This window comes from Miscanthus floridulus, chromosome 1, assembly GCF_019320115.1.
Source record: "Miscanthus floridulus cultivar M001 chromosome 1, ASM1932011v1, whole genome shotgun sequence".
Classification (NCBI taxonomy): domain Eukaryota; kingdom Viridiplantae; phylum Streptophyta; class Magnoliopsida; order Poales; family Poaceae; genus Miscanthus; species Miscanthus floridulus.
Genome location: NC_089580.1, coordinates 153,944,743 through 153,951,820, shown reverse-complemented (window position 1 = coordinate 153,951,820; position 7,078 = coordinate 153,944,743). Strand labels below are relative to the sequence as shown.

General features: G+C 39.2%; 1 long non-coding RNA gene across 1 annotated transcript; it reads left to right on the top strand.

Annotated features, from left to right (window-relative positions):
* Window positions 1-5,249: 5,249 nt before the first annotated feature.
* LOC136498389 (uncharacterized) lies at window positions 5,250-6,758 on the top strand. The gene is made up of 2 exons (XR_010769608.1): window positions 5,250-5,609; window positions 5,677-6,758. It is a non-coding gene; the product is annotated as an uncharacterized lncRNA (long non-coding RNA).
* The last annotated feature ends 320 nt before the right edge of the window (window positions 6,759-7,078 follow it).

Here is a 7,078-nt window from a genome sequence, read left to right as displayed (position 1 = left end):
CCACCTTGGGCTCCCAAATAGAACATCATCGTGGTCCATACGGTTAGCAAGTCCCTCAAAAAGCTCCACATCCTCGGGCTCCATCACACCAGCTGGCTCACCGCCATCCCCATCGCCGCCGCCGTCATCGGCCATGTCTTGGAGCAGATCATCGATCATGATGTAATCACGATCTACATTGTCACTAGTAGCAGTGTTGTGCCCACCATCCGCTGTAGCTGAGGGTTGTTGTTATGCATTCACCGCCGCCATCGTTGTTGACAAGTTTCCTCCAGATGCACCGGCACTTGGATCCTCTGCTTCATCGTGAAACTTCTAGATGGTGTAATCCTTGACGAAACCATACCGGATCAAGTGAGATCGCACCACGTTATCTTTGTGGGCAAGATTGTTCTTGCAACTATTACACGAACAAATGGTGTGTTCTGGATTCAGCCTTAGACAATGCCTTTTCGCTGTGGCAACAAACTGTCTCACATGATCTAGGTAAGAAGGATCCAACCTCGATGTCTTGTACATCCATTCCCTGTCCATGACCGCAAAATCTTGCAGACACAAATAGCGAAAATGGTGCATATAAGCGGAGTAGTATGGAAAAAATACAGCCGGATAGCTCTAGATCTGATTTCTCTCTCCTCCATATAGATCTTGAGAAAAGCACCCAAATCATAGAAAAGAGAGAAGAATGAGGGTTGGAGAGCAAGAATCAACCTCTTGCGGTGCCTCCCTTCAACAAATCCAAGGGCAAAAGCTTCCCCCTAGAAAATAACCAATCTTTGGGGTTTTGAGGTCAAAACCCTCGAAAACGGAGGAGGAACCGTGGGGAAGAAGGGTGGGTGCGGCTGCATTTATAGACCAGGCTTAACTGAGGCGGGCACTATAAGAAATCGCCTCGGTTAATCGCCTATTAACCGAGGCGGTTGCGTTGTAACAAACGCCTCGTTAATCTATTAAACGAGGCAATTGCCCTAACCCAAGCGCCTAGGTTAATAACCGAGGCGGTTGCGGTAGGGCAATCGCCTTGGTTAATAAGCATTAACCGAGGCAGTTTCCTTACATTGCCCGTCTTGGTTAAGTATTAACTGAGGCGGTTGCTGGCCCGGCCTCGGAGCCCAAAAGGTAAACACTATGCAAAAGAATTCCTATAGTAGTGTCAGCGATCTTAAATGTCGTCCCATGCAATGCCACGTGGGATTTTTTTATGCATGGAGGAGAGAGAGGAAGGTGGGAGAAAAATGTCATTGTTTTGTGAAACAACCGATGCGCAAAAACTTAAGACTGAGATAAACATTTTTAACATTGTACGATTTTGTGTTGCCATATAACTCAGAAACTTTCCACTGTTGTTGCACAAATTATGAATAAATGAATTATTATAAGACAAGCCATTGCATGCGTTGGTTGTTGATGTGACACTATATGAGATCATCTTGACGACAACACCAATATACTAGCCCCTTTATCATGCTCATGTTGCTACACACACCAATTATCACTGATGATAATAATCATTGGTCTAATTTGCTTCAGAATTGCCCACACTTCCAATTAAGGAAAACAAACTAAAGTAACTCATATGAAAGATAATAGAAACAAACCCCTAAATTTGTATCTAAATTATTGATATATGCTATTATTTAAAATAAACTAAACAAATTCCAGAATCTACATTTTACTCATTATACTATCATAATACATGTCTTGTGACTATGCGGACTTAGTATACATGCAATTCGGACCAGTAAGTATATATATTCAAAGTTCAATAAATATTATTTATGTTCAAAGTTCAATAATCTAATAAGGATGTCCTTTTAATGAATCACGCAGCAATGGCTCCATAAGAACTTTTCCTATGGGATTGCAATATGTTTGTATCTATTCCTCTAGATTTTTTAGTATTTTTATGTGCTTTCTCCAACCAGTCATTTCTACAGTTTTCGCCCATTTTTTTCCTTCCCTGAGATCGAGATGCCATAACATTATTCCAATCTTCTTTTGTTCCATTATCTAAAAAAAACATTATTCCAATCTTGTGTTTTTCGACACCTGCCAAAGGGAAGGAATTTTTTATTTTTAATCATTTTTTATTTAATATTTTAATAATAATCGCCCCTAAATTTTTTTTGCGGATTTGACCCTTATGGTCGCACTAGCGGCGCTAGCGCGACCAAATAATATTGCCGCGCCACATGCATTGGCGCAGCAACATCCACCACGTTAGACGGCGTTTCCGACGTGAAAAACGTTGTCATGCCACTCCCGCTGGCGTGACAGTTCTATTTTGTCGCGCCACCGAGAGTAGCGTGACAAGACCATACCTTTGAAAAATCATAACTCTTTCATACAATGTTGGATGTAGATGAAATTTATATAAAAATTGTAGCTCCCGATGAGATCTACAACTTTGTAGTTTTGAGTTTTTTCTTTCGAGGATGTTAAGATGATTAAAAAAATAATATAAAATTTTAGGAGCATAATAACCGCATACTGGTGCTTGTCGTATTAAACAAATAATATCTTTTGCGTATGGTGTCAAACGAAAATACTTTTTACATCAAATTTGTAGCCCTAAACGAGATCTACAACTTTCTAGTTTTAAGTTTTCACATTTGGAGTCGTTAAGATGCTCAAAAAAGTAATATAAAATTTAAGTAGCATAATAATCGCGTATTAGCGCTTGTCGCATTAGAAAAATAATACCGTTTTGGTATCATATCAAATGAAGGTACTTTTATATTAAAGTTGGAGCTCTCAATGAAATCTACAACTTTTATATAAAAAGTCGTTTTATGTGACATCAAATAACAAAATATACGATTTTTCTAAAAAGATAAGCTTTGATACACACTAAAATTTTATATTAGTTTTTAGTATATGTTAACTACCTCAAATATGAAAACTCAAAACTATAAACTTGTAGATCTCACTAAGGGATACAACTTTGATATAAAATATATCTTCATTTGATACCATACGAAAATGATATTATTTTTCAAATGCAACAAGCACTCACTACAAGAAATGTGTGGTTTTTTGACGTATTTAGCATGACAACATGTCAGAATGTCATTATATCATCCGGTTTATGACATTCTGTTTTAGGCACTTCGACTTAGTGACAATAAAAAGTTGTATGTCACAAAAAATGTCATATAGCTAGTCCAATTCCATCCAGTGACAATATTTGCTACGTCATAGAGGCATTTTCTACGTCACAAAGTCTAATATATAAATGGCATCAACCTATGACAAAGTTTGTGTGTCAAAAAGTAATTTGTTAATTTTTTAAACATTGTTGTCCATGTTGGCATGTTTCACAGCCATGTGATTAGGTAGGTACATATTCTTTTTTATTTTAATTGTTTTTTTCAACATATTTTAGTCCACTGTTGTCTATATTTCACGGCCGACGTAATTAAATGTGGCGCTTTATTTTATATACACCTAATCACTACAATAGAAAAAATAAGCAAAATGACACATATCATCTTGGAGAAAAAAAATAAAATACATTTCAAAATTTTATGAGCAAGGGTGCTCAAACCTAGGATCAGAAAAAATAAAAGCAAGTCTTACCATTGGGCTACAAAGAAGTTTCAATTATCTTTTGCAGTTCATTCTATATTATAGTTTGTATAGAAGCGAATTGACTTAGGCTCTGGAGCACAGGCATCCGGAAACTGACTGCGGCCGATACCATACACCATACGAATAAAACTGAAATATGTGGTTCTGTTTTTATATAAAAAAAGAAGCAAAAAAATTAAGCCATAATGGAATTAAAAAATGCCTCTCCTGAGCCCAATTTTTTCTCTTGTACAGAAATTAGAAGACCTCCTCTCTTTCTCTTGGGCCTAAACCACCCTCATCTCTTCTTTTTGCAAGCCCAGCTCGGCCCTGAGTGGCCAGCCCAACTGCCCTTCCCTTCCAGGCCCGTCGACCACCTCTGGCCTAGGCTCGTCCCTTCCTCCAGCCCAACTTTTTTTTAGCAACTCCACAAGCCCAGCTCGTCCCCCTCCTGGCTCTTCTCGCCAAAGTTGCCCAGCCAGCCTCCCGGATGGCCTCCCTCCCTCCCTCAGGCCTCGTTCAGAAGACAAAAAAATTATCAAAACAAGTGTGGCATTGGAGGTTTAAACCTGCGACCCCTTTGGTTGGAGGACACAGCTTCACAAAACAGCTTCACTTGACCATGTTTCGATCTATCCAAAAATAAATAAATATCTATGTTTATATATTTATATTATTTAAAAAGCATAGATTATTTTACATTGGTTCGTCACTCTCTTATATGTTTATGAGTTAGAGTAGCACGTCTAACTAGCCATGTGCAGTGCGAAGTATTAATCCAAAAATGAATATGAACAATAATGTGATAGTTAGATAATAAATCTTTAAATAATAAATCTTTAAATCTCTCATGCTCATGTAAGTTAGAGTAGCTAATGTACGTCGAGGAGACAATAGGAAATCCAGTTCCAAGATGAATCCTAACCCATGATGCGATTATTAATAAACCTCCAAACTGAAGTCGTCCAAATGACCATGTCATAATAGGTACACCCTGTTGCAACGCAAGGCACATTTGCTAGTAATATCTAAACTTGGCTAGGAAAATCTACAAACTTGCATAACAACATGATTTTTGTGTACAATCATCCCACAAAAATTACAAATAATTTTAACAAAACAGTATTTGTACATAGTTCACAAATAAATATATCTCACACATAGTTATATGACTAAGTGAGAGATCCTTCTAGCTGTGAAGGATGTATAGTCTCACTTGATCAAAATTGCCTGAAATTGTTATGGAGTGCTTATGGACTCAAAATATGTTTTTGTGTCAGTTTGCAGAATTATCTGACCAAATTTAGTTATTATTATAATTATTCGTTGAATTACTATAGAATAAATGTAGTAATATCTAAACTTGGTTAGAAAAATCTACAAACTTGCATGACCTTATGATTTTGGTCAGAAAACAACACTTAAATATTAAAGTTCAGGTAAACATTGTATTGGGGCACACATGTGTATACTGGTATGTCAAATACATTGTAACATTTAATTTGCTATGAAAATTAAAAGAAAAATAAAAACAGTAAGGTCTGAACAGTTTTTGTCTTGGGCTCAATTAGGTACTTAGTCCAAAAATTTATAGGCCCGACCTGTTTGGCGTTGAGTCAGTCCAGCCCAATGCCATTCAACGTATAAATGAGCTCCCGAAAACCCTAACCCTCAGCCTCCGTCATTCTTTCCACCGCACCGGCCACCAGTTCTCTTCCCTCCCTTTGCGCCTCCTCATTCTTCCCTCCCAAGTCCCACCTTCGCACCCAACACGACCGGCCACCGCCCCTCCTAGTCCAATCCATCGGCGAGTGTGGCCTGGTCACTACCGCGGCTGCACACGGCCCAGGATCCCCGTCAAAGTTGACTTAGGTACTCCTTCGGCGGCTGCTCATGGCCTGGTTTCTCGTCCGGTGGTGGCGTGCGACCTGGACTCTCGTTCGGTTGCGGCGCGCGGCCTGTCTCGTCCGGTGGCTGCACGCGTGCTAGCCTCTTCCCTTGGCAAGATCTGGTCCTCTGGCGGCGCTCTATCTCCCAGAGTGAGCCAGCGAATCTTCTCTGTCGCTTAGCCTCTCTGTCTATCCCCTCACACGGTCCACCTTGTAGGTACCGAGATCCAGAGTGGACAAGGGCCACAAGGTCTCTGGCGACTCTCTGCGCGTGCGTGAACCGGACAGTGCTCAAGCGTCCTAGGCAAGTGCCTCCGTTGTCGATGGCAAGCTCTTCAGCAACTGGGTACGAGCAGTCATAACTTTCAACCGGCCTCATGCCTTTTTCCTTTGCTGAAATTGGTGCTAAGTGTGATTTATAATTCTTCTGTTGTTCCGGTACATGTTTCTCCACCTTTTTCTTGCTTGTCGTGGATGCATATATATAATAGAGTATTGTTGTTTCAGCAGATCGATATGATGACAGTAATTTTACTCGATGGAGAGTTTAATTTGTGAAATCCAAATTTCATTGTCATGTTCCTCGATTAGACTCCTTTACTATCTATTATCCGGGCCTGCAGGTATTGGAAAGTGCTTTTAATGATTAGATTAGATATAGAAGAGGGCAGTATTTTTGCAGTGAAAATAAAGCAGCAAACACTGGCTCTAGTCTGTTGGTCGACTGTATCATTTTCCTTTCTGAAAATAAAGCAGCAAACCCTTGGCTTAGACTGTTGGTCGATAGTATGAAATTCTGTTGGGATTGAAGAAAACATTCTGTTAGGACTGCATATAAGATTATGGTAACTAGCTGCTGCTTACTGCTTCTATTTATGCATCAAGTGCTTGTGCGGCTGTGCTTACAACAATCTATTTATTCAATTTCTTGAATCAAAGTTCTAAATTTCTGACTGTTTCTATGGCAGGTTCTTTTATGCATCAAGTGCTTGTGCCGCTATGCCTACATCTACCTTATTTGAGCGGTTGGAAACTGAGTTAGTGCTTTCTTATTATATGACTTGTGTAATTTTTATGGTGTTTTTTCGTCTGATTTTTAGGAAAATCCAGAAAACTTGATTGCACTGGTCCTTGTGTTGGAGGATATGGAAGATTGCCGCAGGTGTTTTGTACAGGAATATAGGTCTTAATAGAATAAGATAATGTTTTCGTAATTTTAGTTTTGATCATTGTTAAAATGCCACTGGATATGTAAATTATGTGTATTTGCATTGTTGATTTATTATATTGATCTCGGCCTTCAGTAATGTAAAGTGTGTTGGGCCAACATGTGATTTGTGGGCTGCAAAAAATGTGGGCTGCAAAAAATGTTTGGGCTGAAAAAAATATAAGACCTCAATTGTGTGGGCTGAACATTGTATGGGCTGCAATCCTAAAAAATATAAAAAAACAAAAATGAATAATGGGCCAGCCAGCAACGGCCCAAAAAATATTCGTGGCCCATGAGCTAGATGGGCTTTAGTAGGCCAAATCTAATTTTGTGACGTTTTTTTTTCTGCCATGTCAGCTGTCATGTGGCAAGGCCTAGAATTTTGTGACAATAAAGCAATATCATAAGC